The sequence below is a fragment of the Lupinus angustifolius genome, chromosome LG11, assembly GCF_001865875.1.
Source record: "Lupinus angustifolius cultivar Tanjil chromosome LG11, LupAngTanjil_v1.0, whole genome shotgun sequence".
Lineage (NCBI taxonomy): Eukaryota > Viridiplantae > Streptophyta > Magnoliopsida > Fabales > Fabaceae > Lupinus > Lupinus angustifolius.
Genome location: NC_032019.1, coordinates 26,116,914 through 26,137,623, shown reverse-complemented (window position 1 = coordinate 26,137,623; position 20,710 = coordinate 26,116,914). Strand labels below are relative to the sequence as shown.

The window sequence follows — 20,710 nt, the reverse complement described above, 5'->3', positions numbered from 1 at the left end:
TTGAAGTAGTCATGAATATAAGATCTTAAGAAAAGCATGCTTAACTTGGCAAATAAACTAAGTAGTACAACTACTTCTTAGTTTATTTGTTAAGTGTTTGGGACAAGTAATTCATGACTTGAAATCGGTTTTTAGGTGATCAATCTAAAGAAGAGCATTAAGAACTTCTCAAACAAACAAAATTAACCAAAGCACCAACTTGAATGATTAAAATTCAAATTTAAAATAAAAGAAGAAGAAGAAGAAATACATTATCAACATTCAAATGAAATTGTTAGGAGCATGAGCCATCCATCCAGGGATTGGATGCTTTAAGTTCCAAATGAGATTACAAAATGGATTTTTGCATCTCATTTGCCTTCTCCTTTCTCCTCTTCTCCTCTTGAATTATAAACTAAAACTATAAAACTTACTTAAACAAAGCTCCAAGGAACCGAGACTTCAAAGAAAGAAAGAAAAGAGAATTGTGTTTTTCAGGGAAGAAGTCTTGGGAAGAAGATATATGATGTTTGAATGAAGGAAATGCCTTCCTATTTATAGAATTTCCCTTGCACCGCTGAGCTGCTTGTTTGCACCGCTCAACAGCTGGTCAAACCCTTCAGCATGGGTTTGGTCACTTGGTCAAGTAGCTTTGTCACCTCCTTAAGCTTGACTCACCAAAGCTAGTTGTGAGCTATGGGACCAGCTATGGTGAGCTACACCTGAGAAGCCTATGGTGGGCTACTTGAAGTGATGTCATGCATGACTTCATGGTTTCTTGATGGCTAAGTCAATTCTGGGTGAACAACGCTTAGCACACATGTGGCACCGCTAAGCTGTCTGCTTGAGCAGCTTTGACCATGTTGTCTGAGACGTGGCTTAGTGTTTGCAGACCTGGTCAGGTGTCTGGTTCAATGCTGAGCACACATTTGGCACTACTGAGCTTCTGGCTTGAGCAGCTTGGGCGTGTGCCAGGCTTGTGCTTGACCGTGTCAAGCTTGTGTTCTGACCATGTCAGGCTTTATCTAGCAGGTGCTCAGCTGCTTGCTTGAGCAACTTAGTCTGTGCCAGGTTGGTTTGAGTTAGCCAGGTTGGTGTCCAAGTCAACTCAGCTGCCTCCTTGAGCACCTTGAGTTTGACTTATTTTTCTTCCTGGACCATGAGTTTGACTTCTTTTTCTTCTTGGACCATGAGTCTTTATACTAGGATAAAATTCCTTGTTACAGGCTTTTTCTATCCTTCATCTCTTTAATTTCAAGTTGTAATAATTGCCTACTCTTAGTTGATAATTTGTATAATGTGATATTGCCATATTGACTTTAATTTTGTTCAAGTATATTTGCCTTATCTGTATCTGATTATCGGTTAGTGGCTGAGCAATAAGCCATTTCGCAACTTGCTGTTTTCTATGAGTTACCTGGGTCATTATCTATGGAAGATAGACTATTGCAGTATCTGATAACATACATTTTAGTTTGAGAAACACGAATCATGCACAACCAACTGTTAATGACTTAAGGTTTATGTATGCTGTTAAGGAAAATGTCATGATTAATTGGCCTGAGGATATTATGAAGGTCATGTATAGTGTGTCAACATCACAATCCAAGCTACTTCCCTATAACATATTCATTTCGAGGATCATCGATTATTTGCATATTGATGTGTCTGATACCATCATCATGGAGTCTTCTGTTAAAGATCGTCTGGTTGGTGAAAGTTTGATCCACAAGATGGGTATTTACTAGTATAGGAATACTTGGCAATACCAATAGGATTATAACACTATTGTGGATTTAGACTTATTTGGAGATGAGGATCAAGCAGGAACAGATAAGCTTAATGTAGGAACTCAGGGGGAGTCATCTGGAACAGCACCGCAGGTACCACCCTTTGGATTAGCTCAATTGGATGCAATGGAGCAAAGGCTGAATAATAGAATGCATCTACATTTTCAGACTTTGAAGGACTCGTATCATACAGATTTGGAGCAATTTGAGGAAAGACAGGTCACCTACATTGATAACCACTATCAGTCTATGAGGAGTTTTGTTCAAAACACTTTTGAAGCACAGAATGATAGGTTTTGTGCAGAATTTGAGAAGATGAGAGTCATCATTCAGGGAGATAGTAGTCTGACCATTCCTCATGACAAAGACCTTCCTCCGCATCCTTAGATTACAAGACCTTAAACCCTAGGTGTCCTTTGGTTTAGTTCTTCTATTGGCTAATTTTCATGTATTTTGTTGGTAGGACATTTTTTTCTTTGCTTTTGTTTGGGTTGTAATAGTTTCCATCTACTTTTGCTAAACTCTTATGACTTGATATGCATGATATTAGATTGCGCTTTCATCGTTGCTGATTTTTCGTATTATATTGCCTATATCATACGCATATCTATGTCATATATAGTATGAATACCTTTTAATGGTACTTGACCGTGACTGGTTATCTTCATCTACTATATTTAATTGAGCTTGATGTAAACATGTTATAATAATAATGCTTGATCATTCCATGCTCAATTTGTGATTGTATAACCTGTCATGCCATTTACCTTGTTCATTTACTGTATTCTGTCATTTTAATCGATTAAATGCATACTCTTAATCGATTAAATCCATGTAAACATGTGCACTTGTTCAAGCTTCCTTCAACTCGTTAATTAATTGAATCCCCAAATTTAATTGATTGATTACAGCTTTGATTTCATTATATAACTCTTCTTACTTTTGACTAGATTAAATCGTTTATCTTTTTGACAATGTCAAAAGGGGGAGAAAGGTTGCTTTGTTGTTTGATGTGATTTGCAGGTTGTAAATAAAAATTCAGCTTCTGTTGTCTAGCAATGCGCTTTCACTTTGAAATTAACAACCATGCATTCATTCTATAACCATCATCAAGCTATGCATCAAAACTAGATTTGGTGTGGAGTTTGTCATCATCAAAAAGGGGGGATTGAAAGTGCAAGTGTCAAAGTGTTGCACTATTAAATTGCCTATGTTTTGATGAAGACAAGGATTCATTGAAAGCTTGAAGATGACTCAATAAATCAACATGTCATGGACTCAAGAATCTCATATCTAGACTAAGTCTTACAAGAGTCATTTTTAGAGTCATAGATATGTGTTTTATATATTGAGTCTAGGTTAGGTAAACTAGGTGCAATTCTCACAAGTCTTAAAATAATTAAATCATTTACATGAGACATGTCGTCTAGATTATTATATGTTCATGCATAAATCATACACATTATTTGTGCATCATAGGCATAATATATTGGTAAAACATGTATAGGTGATAAGCATAACATATAGGTAGTTTACCATTTTATCATTTTACTGAAAAATATGCCAGTTACTCGATTAAAGAATGACTTAATCGATTAATAGATAACTGAAAAACTGAATTCAGTTATTCTCAATTGTTCTCAAACAGCCTGTTAATCGATTAAAAGGGTACTTCATCGATTAACTGGGTATCAGAAAGTTTTTCTATATAAACTGTGTTTTTAGGTCTTGCACCACACATCATATATTTCATTTTAGAGTTGCTAAGTTGCATATTTTTCGTGCTCATTTGTGTCATTTTAGGCAGAGAGAAATACATATTGAGATAGTGAGAGATAGTATCATGTTTAGGGCTTAATTGTGATATAATTGCGTGTGATTAAATGTGTTAACATTTGCTATCTTCTCTTACATGATTCTTTCATTTCTTTAGAAGATTTCTAGGATATAAATTCTCTGTTTTCGCACATCAATTAACTCATACATATTCATGCTTACTTTTGAGTCTTTTATAGGGTTTTTAGCTGGGATTTAATTGTGATATTTTGAGCTATATTGTGCTTGATAATACTTTATTTTTTGTATTGTTTTTAGTGTTGTAATAAGGGAAATCGTCTCTTGGTGTCGTACCACCAAAGAGACTCATTTAGTCTTCACCAAGGCGTATAGGTTTTGAGTTTAGAACGTTTCTTGGCTGGGGATAGATCGTAAGAAAGGTTTTCTTAGGTGATTAGGTGAGTCAAACTGAGAAATTATGTTATTGGATTCAAGAAGGGAGCATCTAAGTTTGTGTATTGGAAGTGTGCATGTAAAAATACATTCGTTTCAATATTATTGAAGAAAATCTCCCGAGATCAGAAGGGGAGGTATGGATGTAGTTTGCAAGTGGACCCGCAAACGAACTAGGATAAAATTCCTTGTTACAGGCTTTTTCTATCCTTCATCTCTTTAATTTCAAGTTGTAATAATTGCCTACTCTTAGTTGATAATTTGTATAATGTGATATTGCCATATTGACTTTAATTTTGTTCAAGTATATTTGCCTTATCTGTATCTGATTATCGGTTAGTGGCTGAGCAATAAGCCATTTCGCAACTTGCTGTTTTCTATGAGTTAGTCGATTAAGACGGAGTGTTAATTGATTAACTAGGGCTTTTTCCAGAATAGGGCTTTGGTGGAAAAAGCGGTAATTTTTAACTGCGACACCTATTCAATCCCCCTCTAGGTGTGTTATGTCCACTGATACCTAACACCATAAAAAATGTGTAAAATTAAGGTGTTTTACGCACTTATCAACTCCCTCAAACTTAAGACTTTCTTTGTTCTCAAGCAAAAGGTAGAAAGACATCGGAAAAACACTTGGCTTTTTCAAAAGTTGATTGACAAATTTTAGCCTTGCTTTGCATGATCATTAAGTTCAATGATATTTTATAAGCATGTTAACTTTTGCACATAATGCTTTAAACTTAAAGATGTATGCTCATGTTCATGTAAATTTCTAACAATACACCTAAGCAAATATTTTTTATTCAAAGAAAGTGCTTTGTGCAAACAAGTTCAAAAATGGAACTTTTTCAAGCTGTTTAATTGTTTCACTCAATAACTCCACCATTGGTTTGTAGTATTTTAAACATGTTTTTTATTTCACCTATTCTCTTAAATTGCAGTTTCCATTAAGGATTACTAAGATCTTGTTTTTTGTTGTAATGAGGCCAGGTGTACAAAGACTCATGGCTCTTCTACATACTGAAAGAATTTTTAAGTTAAGATAGCATAGTTTTGAATTTTTCAAATTAGCACTTACCTTTTTGACTTTTCCCCAGTCTTATTTTCCCAAACCTCTTATCTTTTGAAATTTTTGACTTTTCCCTAGTCTTCTTTTCCTTTTTTGGGAGTTTTTATTTTTTCTTACAACTTTTGTTGTTACAAATTAAGAAAAATTTCAACTTTTTCCTCAAAAAGTCGAGGCTCCTAATTTCCTCCCAACTTGTTTTCTTCAAACAACCTCCTTTTAAAATAATGCTCTCTTAGATAGAACATTGTGTTCTAATTTGGTTCATGGGTTTATTTGAGAAAAAATTCAATTTCTAGACTGAAAGGGGCTTATCAAAGGATATTCCTATTCTTGGGTAGTCTTCCTATCAATATTATGCAATTAAGAGATTTAAAGACTTAAACAAGTTTAATTAATATTGATTTCACTCTAATCCTAAATTTTTTGGCTCACTCCCTCACTTGGCTTAGATTTATTCTTTCTTGATTTTGAAAAATGGTCGCAAAGATCATGTAACACAATTTAAATCCCATTTTGCACACGGTTTTCAAGTTATGGCATTTTGTGTCATTTTCACAAAAACTTTAGTTTGTATCATGCTTAGCAAACTTTAGTCATGCAATCATGTCATGTTATTTCATTTTAGCCAAGTTATGTGATGGTTTTAAAAATTGATTTTTCGACAAAGAAATTACTTCTACAAAAATGTGCAATTTGAAAGAAAAAATTTAATCCTAAGACTTAAACTATGTGAAAAATATATTCAACACACATAAAAAACATTATATGCATCAAACCTTACTCCTCTCCTTGTTTGATGCATATGGAAACACAAAAGTTTAAACAATCTAATTAAAAACCCATAAGTTTAAACAATCTAATTAAAAACTCATAAGTTTAAAAACACAATTTAAAAAATACAAAAGTTTGAACACACAAATTAAAAGCACACAAATGTATTTCACAAATATTCAAGTAATATTAAAGAAAGATGCTAGAAAGTAAAGGAAAAACCGAAATTCTCATCATGTTTGATTAATTTCCTTCTTCGTCATCATTGTTCTCCGTATCATTCCCTTGTGGTCTACCTTTAGGAAATTGGGTACATGCAGCAAACTATTCATAAGATCCACCTTGAAAATTTGGATTTGTGCCATATGTGTTATGAAAGCTTTAATACATGCACATGATCCCTCAATAACATGCATTCTGTTGTTGGTTCTGGAATTGTTGTTCTTGCATCTAACTAACTGGATGGATTTCTTGTGATGAGGTTGTGAGGATATGCCTTCTTCTCCTACTTTATTCTTCAATTCAGCCATTGCATAGGTCATGCTCCTCTCTTTGTAGGGGTTGTGGATATAGGAGGCATTCAACTCAGTCTTTAGAGCCATTGCTTCCTCATATGGCTCAGGTACTTGTTGGTACCTTAAAAAGCCAATAATAAAAGAGGGCAAAATCATAGAAATACCACCCCTTGTAATACAATATGAAATTTAATTAGAAATGATGGCAGTAATATCCATAGAGTTATCCTCATAGATAGAATTGATTAGCTTTGTCTTGATCATTGGAAGATTTGAAACATGAGTTGTTTGCCAAATGTTGGATAGAAAAATAGTGGTCCAAATTTGAGAGAGTTGAGTCATACAAAATTTGAGCATTGGTCCACTTTGATTGACCACCAATCCCGGTATGTGAAGGCTACTTCTCACTACTGCTCAAGATAGTCATTTATCATGTACTTATCATAGTACACTTGAACTCCATTGACCCATGTGCATCTATTGGCCCTAACTTCATTTGAGACGGTTGAGTTGGCATAGATTTGCTTGACTATGTCTAGGAAGAACATTTTGTTGGGTTGTGCAAGCTTTTTCCATCCATATTTGTGAATTTGGAAGGTGAATGCAATAAATTCATCCTCTACCAAAATGACAATATTATCCAAAAGTGGTGCACATTTGAGAGTGAGATCCTTCAATTTTTGTTTTGTATGTCTTGAGTAATGCTTATTGCCTCTAAATGTCAATTCGGTTGCTTTGGCAACACCCTTACCTTTCATTGAAGTATGCTTTCTACTTCTACAAAATTTCAACAATCTTCGATTTATAATCCTATGAGATAGTTGAATTCTCCTATGCCATATGTGTAACTTGAATAACACATTTTCAAGTTGATTGATCAACAATTTGCACAAGTTGTGTTAAAGTGAATTTTATGCTCCATTTTTGGTTTAGCCCTCAAATTCAAGTCAACAAAGTGATTGAAAATTTTTTATGATGGTTTATAAGGTTTCTTGATTTTAAAATTAGCAATCCAAAATAGTCACATAAACAAAATCCCAGCATTAGTTGCATGTTAAACACTTTCTAACAAGCTACTCCAAGTAGGAAAAAATCATGAACATCGTTTGTTCATTTAAATTCCCATCATCCCCATAAGTGTTTGTAACATGTTTTCATCCATCAAGCAAAATTTTATGATGCTACTAATGCAATTGGATACATAATAAACAACATTACAAACCAAGGTTAGAAGAAAAGTGCAAATATTTCAAGAATTGTTTCAAAATAATTAAAAATTTGCACTCATGAACTTAGTTGATGAATTTTATTTTAGATTGTCTTAAATGTTTTTTATGCCAATTTGATGAAAATTTTCCAGCCACAAAACAGAATTTATTGTGGCTTGAATTTTGAAACTTTTAACATGGTTTTGGCTAGAAACTCATTCCAATCCACCAAACATTTTCCTCATTCAATTGAACCATTTTTTCAAAACTTTTTGTGGCCAAACAGCAGCCCCTTTTCACCCATTCAGAAATTTGTGGATAGAAGGTACACCAAACATTAATCTAATGTGTATTAAGGCAAAATGGCCTAAACAATTTTGGTCCAACCAAATTCATGTTTAAGTATGAATATCTAGAAAACGTTTCTAAGTTAAAAGATGGATTTTCTTTCCCTAGAAAACGTTTCTAAGTTAAAATTGATTTCTAAGTTAAAATTGATTTCTAAGTTGGGTGCCTAGCTCAATGCTCCCTTTGATTGATTTCTTTGTTAGTTGAGAAAGTTACTTTTTCTTTCTCAACTAACTATTTAGCAAGCTGCCCAATTTGAATCTCCATTTTTCTAAAAGAAGCATTGATATTCTTGTGATTGGACATCATCATTTGTATAAACTAATTCAACGTGTCCTCCAGTTTGGTATTATTGTTCTGAGTTGGGTGTTAAATTGATTGGTTGCCTTGGAATTAATTATTACCTCCCCCCCCTTCGGGTAATTATTTTGATAGCCTTGTCTTAGGGGATTGGCTAGAAATTGGTCTTCCTCTTTGTGGGGAAGACAATGGCCCGTCTCATGGACTCCAACACATTCATTGCACCAGAAAACTAGCTTCTTTGAGGATTATTCCTATCCTCGCAGCAATTTAGGCAAGTCTTTCAACTTATATTTCACCTCATCCAGTTGTTATTGAAGCAATTGGTTTTGGGCCTACACAACATTTGTTGACCTAATTCAAGGATACCACCTCTCCTTGATGGACCCATATGGTGCTAACATTTTTTATCATTCAAAGCCATTGTCTCAATGATGTTAATGGCTTCTTGTGAAGGCTTAGTCATAAGTTGACCTCCAACAGTTGCATTTAGAATCCACTTGTTCTATTGTTCGAGACCATTGACAAAAATGCGGGTTTGTGTTTGCACATCAAACCCATGGTTCAGACACTTTCTGGGCATAGACTTAAATCCAACTCTGGACTCAAACAAGGTTTCCCCTACTAGTTTGATGAAAGTTGAGATTGTAGTTTTCATATCCATGAACTTCCCTTGAGGAAATTATTTGCACATAAACTTTTCCTCCACCATATTCCAATGGTTTTGAATATGAGGTGGAAGATCCAGAAACCACTTCTTGGTCTTTCTAATTGGAGTTAATGGAAAAAGCGTTAGGAATATGGTTTCCTCTTTTGCCTCAGAAATTCCAAGAGCTACCACCAATTCGTAGAATGTGGTTAGATGGTTGTATGGATCCTCGTGGTCCAACCCAGCAAATGGGTTAGCAAATATCAACTATACTAATCGTGTTTTCATCTCTTGGGTCTGTGAAACCCCGATGGACTGCCAATTCTAATTATGTTTCTGGATGTAAAGTTGACAAACACACTTGTATATTGTTGATTTTCAGCCCTAAAACCATCATCAATTGGATTGTTGGCTATTGTTGGTGCAGAATGCAAATATTTAACTTCTTTACTTAAGGATTTGTATTTGGTAGCCTTCCTTTGTGTTTATATTTTTTTTTTACTTATTGTTTTTTCCAATTCTGGATCAAACAAAAGTTGAGTGGCACTTTTCCTACTTGGCATAAACAAATGGAAATTTGGCTATTGCCAAATACAAGTTAGTAACAAAAATAAAATGAAAGATGTAATTTACATTTTTAGTACAAACTGAAATTAATTTGTGCATAAAGTAAAATAGAATGCTTAAATGCAATTATTAATGATATAAATATAATATATGATTAGTTTCTATTACATAGCAATTTCCTAGCAACATCACCAATTAATGATATAAATATAAACCATAACATTTTTTTTATAATCAGCAATTTTATAACTGATTACAAGTGAAAAGTGCAAATCTTTACCATTTCAAGGATAATTGTGGGGAAAATTTGGGAGACATGGAAGAATATAGAGGAATCTTTTGTTGGATATGAAGCTAAAATATTGTACATAATTAGAGAAATGAAACTTAGGGATAAGGTTCATTCTTCTAAAGCCATCTAAAGGGAGTGGGGAGGAGAATCATGAATTGTGCACCAATGAATGTTAGGGTTTTGGTGAGGAGGCTAAAGAGAAGAAAGTTGAGAAGCCTGGTGGAGATTAATGGTATCCATTTTTTGTCTACTTAAGAAACAAATGGGAGTTGAGTGAGTCGAATTTTTGATATGGGGTAATAGGGATTGGGATTCGGGCTTCAACCCATCGGTTGGTCGAGTAGGAAGCATTCTGAGTATTTGTGATAATACGAAGTCTAGATGATTTGGTTTTCTTGATGTCCATGGTATTTGGTTAATAGGTCAGTTTACTTATTGTATAGTTAACATATACTCTCATTGCAATTTTAGTAAGAAAACGCAACTTTGGGATGAATTGTATGTTCTAAAGAGAAGCATGGGGGATGGTTTATGGTGTTTTCTTGGTGACTTCAATGTTGTTCAACGTACAACCAAAAGAAGAGAAGGTTCAAATGTGAGGTGCATAAGGGAGTTGTCTTGCTTCAAAGAGTGGATTAGGGAGTGCTAATCCAACAATTAGGAGTATAAAATTTCCTAAGGTATCGCAAACAAGATAAAGTAAGGGGATTGTCAGATCCACAAGGACATGCTAAACCTAGCCTTTTAATAATCAAATTACTATTCTAAGTTGGTTTTTAAAATGATTTTCATTGTTGTTGGTTTGGTTGTGAAGTTTCAATAATAAAATGTGTTGGAATATAGATGTGAGATTGACTCATTATTCATTCATTAATAGGGATAAACAATCAATCAAATAAAACAAGTATGACTCTACACAATATTGATTCATTCATTAGCAACTCAAGTTATAAAGCTCTATCACTAGTAACCTTACACAAAATCAATTATTATGACTCAAATGCACACCTCTATTTCTAATAATCTATGCATATGAGTTGAGTTTAGTGTACACTTGAATTGTGTTAGTCGTTAATGCTTTGGTGTATACTAACACTTTACCAAAATAGATCTATGTCTAGGAACTACATTGATAAAATTAAACAATATGAATAGTCAAACATGCCTCTATGTCTAGTAACACATGCCATCTAGTTTGAATGTTTTTCAATGTTAACATGAATCTATATCTAGCAAATATATGAACATAGGCACTCATTGTCATAATTAAGCATGCAAAGTATGTCTAGTGTTATACAAAAAGAATGAATTACATGCATTGGACTATTGAACCAAATTTTCTTCACTGAGTTCATTTCCTAAAATAAACTAAACAATTCTTCAACCACATAGCATGCATTATGCACAACGAAAGTAATTTATAAAAATCAAGTCATTTCATTCATATTCGAATTCCAAATTATATAGATGAATAAATGAACCAATCCTAGCAAGAGAGTTACCTAACTAAGCATTTTCATCTATAGCAAGGTAAAAGAGTAACACAAAACTTGTAGTACATCGAGAAGTGTTGGCTTCTCCATGAAAAGACAAGGACTTCACTACTCCTACTTTCTAGCCTTTACATCATATTTTTAAGTTCATAATATAAGCACTAGAGAAAATCAAAACCATCCTAAGAGGTGACTCAAACTCGATTCCTAACTCCCTATGTACTGTAATAGGATTTCATGCTCCTTTTCTTGGCATCTTGGACCTCTTTTTATGTTTATGCATTTTTGTTCCTCTGTTGAGTGTATTGGTGGTGTGCTCATCACAACTCTTTGTATGATTCGATCTTTCGCTTGGTTTCTTCTGCGCTTAGCGCATCTTCACACTCAACACAACTTGTGATGAGCTTAGTTGTTGCGTTGAGCGCAAGTCAGCTGACTTTTGGATTTTTCATGCATGTGCCCATTGACCTATTTTCCCCTTTTCAATCTAAAATATCATGGAAACTTGAAGAGTAGGATTATTGCAATTTATCATACAAATTCCAATTACGACTACATAAAGTAAGTATTTAGAATTAAAAGGTGTTAAATTATCCTTATGATCTAAGGTAACTTTGGCACTTAACAAGGTGTTAGAGCTAATTGATCTTCCACTAATTGAGACAAGTTTCACTTTGTTTCCACTTGGAGGAGCCATGTGTAGATTAGACATGACCCTTCTTTATTCCTAGTGGCTTTTTCAATGACCAAGAGATAACATAATGGGCTCTAAATAGGCACTACGATAAAATTGATATTTAACAACGCATATTCAACAATGCTTACATGTTGAATGCTGTTAAATGTAACGCGAAAGAGAATTAACAACATTTATTGAAGCAAGTGACGTTAAAGGTGATATCTTTAACAACGTTTATTGAAGAAAGCGTTATTAAATGTCATACTTCATATTTAACAACACTTCTTTAGTGAGTGCGGTTAACGGTGTTATATTTAACAACGCTTATTGAAGAAAGCGTTGTTAAAGATCTAACATTCATATATTTAACAACACTTCTTCAGTGAGTGTTGTTAAATGTGTTATCTTTAACATTGCTTATTGAAGAAAGCGTTGTTAAAGGTCACACTTCATATATTTAACAACACTTCTTCAATAAGCGTTGTTAAAGATCATACATTCATTCATATATCTAAGAGCACTTCTTCAGTGAGCATTGTTAAACGCTTGTTTTAGTGAGCGAGAATCTTTTCAAATTCAAAAACAAAACCTCACATACAATAATACACATATTGCTCATTTTATTATTTCTTTTACTTTTCTTCTTCTCCATGAGTTACATTTTTTTCCTCTTTTATTTTTAGTTTCTCTCTTCAAGCAAGTTATCAATTTTTGGTTTTTCTCTTCAAGCATAAGGTAAATCGTTATCTTATTTTAGCTCATTTATTTCTTTTTTATTCAGTCTTGATACTTGCATTTACACCATAAATAGCAAGTCTTTGAAGTATTTGAATCTTTATTTTTTAAATAATTAGTTTATTTATGATCAATTTGGTGGAAACATTTCACTAATAGTGTGATCTTTATTTGTTGTGAAGTTATGCAACCATGGTGTTCTAGGTTTTTAGCTATGGTTCACTAGTTTAGAACATACAGTTTGAGTATAATGGTAAATGTTCTTTCTCAATTGCTAATTTTGTATTTTTTTTATAAATTTTGAAATTTGTTTAGAGATGTCAATTTCAATTTGTATTTGCAGCTTGCATGTAGTTGAAGTCGTTGGTGATTTAACAAATCTATTGTAAATGTGGTAGAGTTGAACATGTTTGTCATGTGTTTGATAGAAAGTAGACATTTAATAGCGCTTGTTTCAGTGAACGATGTTAAATGTCTACTTGCTACAGCGCTTCAAAAAACACTGTTAAATATAACCTTATGTACTATTGTGTTCACATAGAAAGTGTCACAAGAACGCTGCTAAATGAAAATTTTAAGCGCTATTGTTTCGCTATTCTGACGTAGTGAGGGACTTCTCCGATGATTGTCCTATTGTCTTCAAAAATTGGAAAATTTTGAAGTTGTCATCCCTTTCAAATTTAACAATTGTTGGCTTGATCATCTTGGCTTTATGGATTTGTTTAAAAAAAACTGTAGGAGACAAAGATTACGGGGTGGTATGCGTATATCATAAAAGAAAAATTGAAAAGTCTTAAAGTGAAGTTGAATGCTTGAAATTGAGAAACATTTAGTTGTTTGGATATAAAAATAGCCAACTTATCAAAGGAAATACAAAAGATCAATCTTGAACGAGAAAGCTCTACTTTGGAGGAGAATCAAATTTTGTTGAGGAAGAATTTCCTCACTGATAGGTGGAGTGCGACTAGTCTGGAGGAAAATCTTTTGTTCCAGAAATCTAGAAATAAAGGGTTGACCGAAGGAGATGCTAATACAAGTTACTTCCATGCTTAACAATTTGGTTTGTTTGTATTATAAGAAATGAATTGTATCTTTAGGGGAAAGGGTCAATTATATTCTGATTATAGATTTGATCCATATTAGATCTTGGTTATGGTTTTCAGTTAAATTTGGATCTAATTCTTAAACTTTTGCACACTATTTACCATTCTTCTTGGACTGATCTATTCTGTAATTAGTAATACCCTTGTGCCCTTTCAATATATCTTTCCTTGTAAATAAATTTGTAACAGAAATCAACCGTGATTGTATATAAAGGCGTATGAACACCCATGGTCTTTATACAATAACTCAATAAAAATTTATTCATAGGATAGGATACAACATTCATCAAACAAAAAGCAGATAACTATATTTAATGTTTTGACCTCAATCTTAGAACAAAAGAGGAGTTGTCTCTCTTATGCAAAACCAGTAGGCATCAAATATTTATGATATATGGTTTGTCTAGCCAGAGCCCCCTATGCATTTTTAGGCTTGTAGTACATTTCAATTTTGCGACCATTGAGTGGCTGAATCGTAAGCGTTGTGCATGCACTCTGGGTCCAATGGTGCTTTCAGGAGCTCCAGTTGTTTCTTGGAGAGTGTCCTCACCTGCATGGTCAAATAATTTAGCCATATTGTGAAAAAGAATACAATTTTCTAACTTTTTTCCAAAATAAGAACATACGAATAAATGTATTAAGATTAACTAATCTTATTTCAAACAACTAGTGCAAAGCAACTATTTAAAATAAAAAATATTGTTTAATTTGTTGGTAAGAAGGTGAGAGGAGTTGTATTGCTGCTTTTGTGCACTGTTGTATTTGTATGGTTGATTTAACTCCTGCCAAATAAGGTGGTGTTTTCTAATGGTTAAATTAATCCTGGCCCCCAAACTACTTTTGAATTTTCAATAATGATAGTGTTCTGAACTCACGATTTGATGATAGCGGGAAGGATGGTGATTATTGTTTTAAATTGGGTTCCCCTTTTGTTAATGTGATTGTGGTTGTTTGGTGATAGCAGCTTGTATAAATTTTGTTATGATTTAAAAAATATTTTTGAACTTGATGGATGTACTTTAAACATGGTCGAATGCACGTGACCACATGGATGCTTCTTCATATGGCACGAATGGTTCTTTAGATGATGGTCTTAGTCAACACAAATATCCAGTGTTGTTAAAGTCGAACCGAACATTAAATCGGAAAATGTTTCGTTTCAGGTTTGACCGGTTTAACGGGACGGTTGGACTGAAAGACATTATAACTATAAATAATATATTAAAAAATAAGAATATAAGTTGGTTAAAAATTAAAGAAAAAAATAAACAAAAACGTTATAAATTAATGAATTAGACAAATAAACATGGTGAACCATGTCTATTTTTTATTTATTTAACAATTAAGTTATAAGTCCAATACATATGGCTCACATCCATTAAACTTAACTCTAAAATTTCAAAGTAAAACCTAAGATAACAAGTTAACAAGTATTGATGCACAATTTTAGTTAAACGACGCTTTGTTTCTATGGCCGCTAAATGGGTTTGTAACTTTGTTTAACATTTTTTTATTTTTTTCATCACTATTCTTCTCATCTTTCACTATGTTTCAAAACAAAACATAAGATAACATTTTTTCCTTTCACATCTCTTCACTATGTTTCATAAGTTATCATCTATGTTTCTACTTTTTCTATAAATTCATTTTTTTTCTTCATTTTTTTCTATAAATTCACATTATCCTCACATCTCTTAACTATACAAAACATATGGGTTCAAAGTTCTGGCTTATTCCGGTTATTACCGGTTGAACTTGGTTGAACCATTTTCTGAACGATTCAAAATGGTCTAATAAGAAATTCGTTTAAGACATGAAACGTGACCATTATTGCAACCGGTCAGCGGTTGGACCGGGCTGCATAACATTGCAAATATCCTAAGTATATCCAGCAGATATTTATATGCACTATTAATCGAGAAGTGGCTTGAGTTTACTTCCCTTAATTAATTCAAAGAAGCTACAAAAGAATAGAATATGGATCATCTCCTGTACTGGAGGGTTCAGAGGAAAAAGTGATATGTTTTAAAATATTTTAATGGTGTAGATTGTAAATTATTTTATCTTAAATTATTTTTTAAATTATCAAATCAATTTGGGTCTCACATACCAGTAATGGACTATTCAGTACTGGAGAGAATCTCAACCCAAAAGAATAAGCTTTATTGAACAATAGAGATATTAGATATGTAAAGAATGACAAAAGTAGATGTAGTGTAAAGTGCATCACTAAGGTTGTGAGTCCATGAAATTTGTTAGCAATATGGATAATGAAATGACTTATAAAGAATCATAAAGGTAAATAGCCAAGTAGCAGATGTTGACCAAAATATTAGGAGGCACATCATCATCATTTATAAAAACAATATATGAATTCATTAATATATATATATACAATTTAAATGTAAGAATAAATAATTGTAACATATTAAAAAAATACATATCTCAATATTTATTCTTCTAAAACTAATCGATCAATATGAAAGATCTCTCACTAAAAAAGAGCAGCAATATAAATGGATAACTGATGAAAGGAACAAACAAATCACAAAAAAACATGTCATGGCTTCGTAGACATGATAATCTGCATATTGAGAAATGAAATATACTATATTTAATTATTTTCAATTTCTTATACCTCTACCTGCTGCCCCATTAAAGGTTTACCAATGGTAGACACAAATGGTAGATGTTGACCAAACTTTAAGGGGATGGAGGGTCATGATTTACACAAATTTTATATGAAATCGTTATATAAATAAATTTTGTAAGTAAGAATGAATATTTTTCTCAACTTTTAATTCGCAACGATATTAATGGAAAATTTAAAGTAATAAATATATCAAAAAAATTACTTATCCCAATATTGATCCCACTAAAGTTAAGCAACCAATCGCTCACTAACAAAGAGCAAGAAACATTAATGGAGGGCAAACAAATCATGTCATGACTTCATAAACATACAATAATTTACCAATGTAGAAATGAGATATATTATATGTAAATATTTTCAATTTTCTTATGCTCATAAGTGAAAAGTGAAAAATAGTTTAAAATACAAATTTAGAAAGAGTGAATAAGATATTTTTAAGTTGAGAAGTAAATGAAGTATGACTAAGAGAGTTATTAAACATTATATAAAAGGTGAAGAAGGGGAAGGCACACATGATACAGAAAAGAATGAAGTCTCATAGATCCTAAAATGAAAGTTTTAAGGAAGAATAATAAATAAAATGATGTAGAAATGTTGTTCAAATGTTTATTGTGTTGACATTTTGAACTACCCAGAAAATTATTTCTAGGATTAATTTCAAAAAAAAGTATAAGGGCGCATGTGATCCTACCTACCCCATTGAAGGTCCTCCCATGGTCGATACACATTTGGAAGAACTTAGGATATTTGACTTCCTCTATTTAGGTTGCAAATTGTCGCGTTCGACTACGCGACCTCTTAGAGTTGTCACTATATTTTATGGTAAATAATGTAAAAAAATATTTTAGCCCAATGATATTGGGCTTTGAATTTTTGATATTCAGGTACGTGAGTCAATTATGGATCGGTGAAGGTATTAGCACCTCGTCCACCCCGTTATAAAACGATACTATAGCTAATTACATTAACTAAATATCATTGATTTTTTAACTAGATAAAACAAAATATTTATCTTTTATTTTTGTGTCTGACAATAACTAATTTTGCTCCTATGCATCCCTAAATGCTTTAGGAAATCAAGATTATGTAGTTTTGGGTTTTAAAATGATTTGTTAGTAAGATAATCATCTCTTTGAAAATGGTGAAGCAGTAGAAACTTATGTTTGTACCGTAGCACATTTCAAATAGGTTTGAAAATAGTAATAATATTTTTATTGATATGAAGATAAAAAATATTACTGTGACATACCTCCATCATTTGATTAATCTCTAAAAAGTTATAAATTTTTATAAATAATAATAATAACATTGTGTGTAACCATTTTATGGAAAAACAAACTTTTTATTAATGCTCATTTCATTTACAACATAAAGTTTTGGATATTTTTTGTTAATAACAAATTTATTTAATTACAAAAAATGGAAAATTAATTAGTTGATAAAATGACCATAGAAAATTGGTTCCTTGAGTTTTTTGATTAACTTGAAGGGATTTATATCTTTTGTTATCATTATGTATCCATAAAAGAAATTCATTATTTATCTCCCAAAAAAACTTATTTCTACTTGGTTAATAAAACATGTTGGTTTAAGTGAGCCAAATTAACAAGTTATAATAGCATAGTGTTTCATTTTATTTACTTTTCTAAAGAAAAGTGTCATTACAGTGACTTTATTTTTATTACAGAGTAAGTATTAAATCAGTTCTTCTTTTCATGCTGTGAATTTTCACTACTTTTTTTTAATCAAATGCCATACATAAAAAAATAAATGATATATATAATGTAACACCCCAGTTATGTCATGCGACCTCCCCGGCCTATGACTACACTGAGCGTGTCACCGGTAAAACCACAATTATGTCATGCGATCTCCCCGGCCAATGACTACACTGAGCGTGCCACCCAGCAGCTTAAATACTCCTGCAGTTTATATTCCCCACAAAGAGAGCCTCCCGCGACTCGTACCAATGAACTCAGGGATAAATGGTCATTATTCACATGAGTCGCTACCATTAAGTTATCCCTTTGTGGGGAATAAAATATTGCAGGGAGTATTTAAGCTGGTGGGTGGCACGCTCATGGGCCGGAGAGGTCACATGACATAACTGGAGTGTTACCAGTGACACTCTCAGTGTAGTCATGGGCCGGGGAGGTCGCATGACATAAAATATAAATATTAATGGAACACTTAAAGCAAAGACAAAACAATAGAATAATTAAACTGAATATATGATTTACACCATTATTCAAAGCAAAAGAGGGAAGGAGATGGTCTTCCTTGGTACCGCCAATGCCATGTCGGCAGCCACAAACAACCTGGCCGGCAACGGAGGAGGAAGCCAGCTAGAGGACCCCTTGTTCATGCGGTTTGCGGTAAGCCGGAGTCACTCGTCAACTAACCTTCCCAAAGAGAGGCACTATTGATAGAGGCATCGGGCCCGAGGGCCATGCGGCCAAGGTTGGCATTGGCGACGTTTTCCAAAGGTTTATGAGCCTCTTGCGTCGGTAATGGGTTTTACCAAGTTGCTACGTGTATTTTGTGATATGAAAAGTATAAGAAAAGAAATGAAGGGAGTTGTGTGATGATGCTTGAAAAGAAAACAGAAATAAAGAATATAAAGATGGAGAGGGTAATGGTACTAGGAAGATGAGTAGAAAGAGAAATAAGAATAAATGAAGAAAGAGACTAAGGAAGTAAAAAAACTAAATAAAGAAAGAGAGTAGATGGGATATTGATGTAAATATTTACCTTGCAAACTGAAAATGTGGGCAGTTACTATGCTTTTCAATTTTGCAGTCTATGATTTCCTTCTCTTCTCTCCCTTTTCTCCGTATATCTCTGTGAGTATGCCCTTTTGCAGTATTTTTTATCTGTGATTTTTTTTGGGTTTTTCTTTCTCCCTTTTATATAAGGATTAACCACTACTTAGTGGATAAAAAACCTCAAACCCTCACCTCCAAAAAAAGGAGGGAACCGCCTTACACTCGCCAAAACTGGTTACTAATACCATTTTTTCATTCCCTTTCATTTTTGTTTTTTCTTGTTTTTGTTATTTTTATTTAGTATTTAATTTACTTATCTTTGAAATAGTAATTCAATATATATTTATTTTACTTTCATACAATTCTGATGCCACAACATTAATTTTTAGTCTTTTGGGAGCCAGACAATAATAACTTACAACTTTAAGTGGTTAATCTCGCTTTTAACACTGGTGAAAAACTACCTTCCTTGGGGTATTTTTGTTTGATAGGTCAATCATAATAAATCTCCTTTAATACTGTCTCTGGCTCAAATTGGGTGACTAAGAATATCTTTTTTGTGTTTAGGAATTACCAAAGAAGCCATATGTCATCAAAAACATTCACCTAAGGATCCACACCACTACTGTCATACATTTGCTTCATCCTCCATATGTTTTTTAAACCTTATATCTCTCTTTAATGCATAAGTTTATTTATTATTTTGTTTTTTTATGTGAATATATTTTGTGGGATGGTAAATTTGCAAGATAAATGCACTACTATATGCGTGTAAAAAGGCATGCAATGGAAAATAGCATTTTTTATTCATAAGAAGGAAACATGAGACCCTTTGTTTTGCAACCCTAAATCCCTGAGTGAAGCCAAGAGGGTATATTACAATATAGTTGTAGAGAAATATCATTTGGTTGGGGTGACTTCCTCGTGAATAGAGTTTGTTTCATGTCTTCATTAAATCAAAACAACTCCTTCAAACTTGATTAGCACTTCATTAATCAGGTCTTGCACCTTGCCCTTTCATTTAATGCAACCCTCTGTCGGATGTCTTGATGTCCCTTCATGATACATACAATGAGCACTCGGATTGAAACCCTTTCGATAGGAAGGCACCGCTTCCTTAAAGGGAAGGATAGTTAACAAACCCCTCTGAACAAGTTGTGGCAACAACTCCGAGTAAGACATGAGGATCATATCATAAAGACTTCTTCTCTTTTGTTTTCAAGATGGTCCTCCTGGACTGTGAGTAAAAAGATAATGTTGTTGGAGATGGTGATGTTGTTGAGGTTGGTTGAAGGTTTCGATGAATGATGTATCACCTTCCATCCCTTCACTTGCAGTTTTATCCCGAGTTATATGTTGAGTTGGATCCTTTACACCTCTGCCACTTCTCAGGAGACTTTCTATCTTTTCCCTTATGGTCATCAGTTGACGGAATCTCAAAGATAGGCATCCCAACATCGTACCATTGAATGGTGGTTGGAGAGTGTCGATGAATATTGAAACACTATCTTCATCATATATATTGGGCTTCACCTAGGCGACCACTTCTGCCCACCTTTGGACATACT

At 33.2% G+C, this 20,710-nt stretch overlaps 1 long non-coding RNA gene across 1 annotated transcript in view; it reads right to left on the bottom strand.

Moving 5' to 3' along the window:
- Nucleotides 1-14,198, bottom strand: part of LOC109361100 — a 14,889-nt gene extending 691 nt beyond the window's left edge. The window contains exons 1-2 of the long non-coding RNA XR_002109259.1: nt 14,017-14,198; nt 8,440-8,445 (exon numbers count right to left, since the gene is read on the bottom strand). This is a non-coding gene — a long non-coding RNA (uncharacterized LOC109361100). The remainder of the gene's footprint in view (nt 1-8,439; nt 8,446-14,016) is intronic.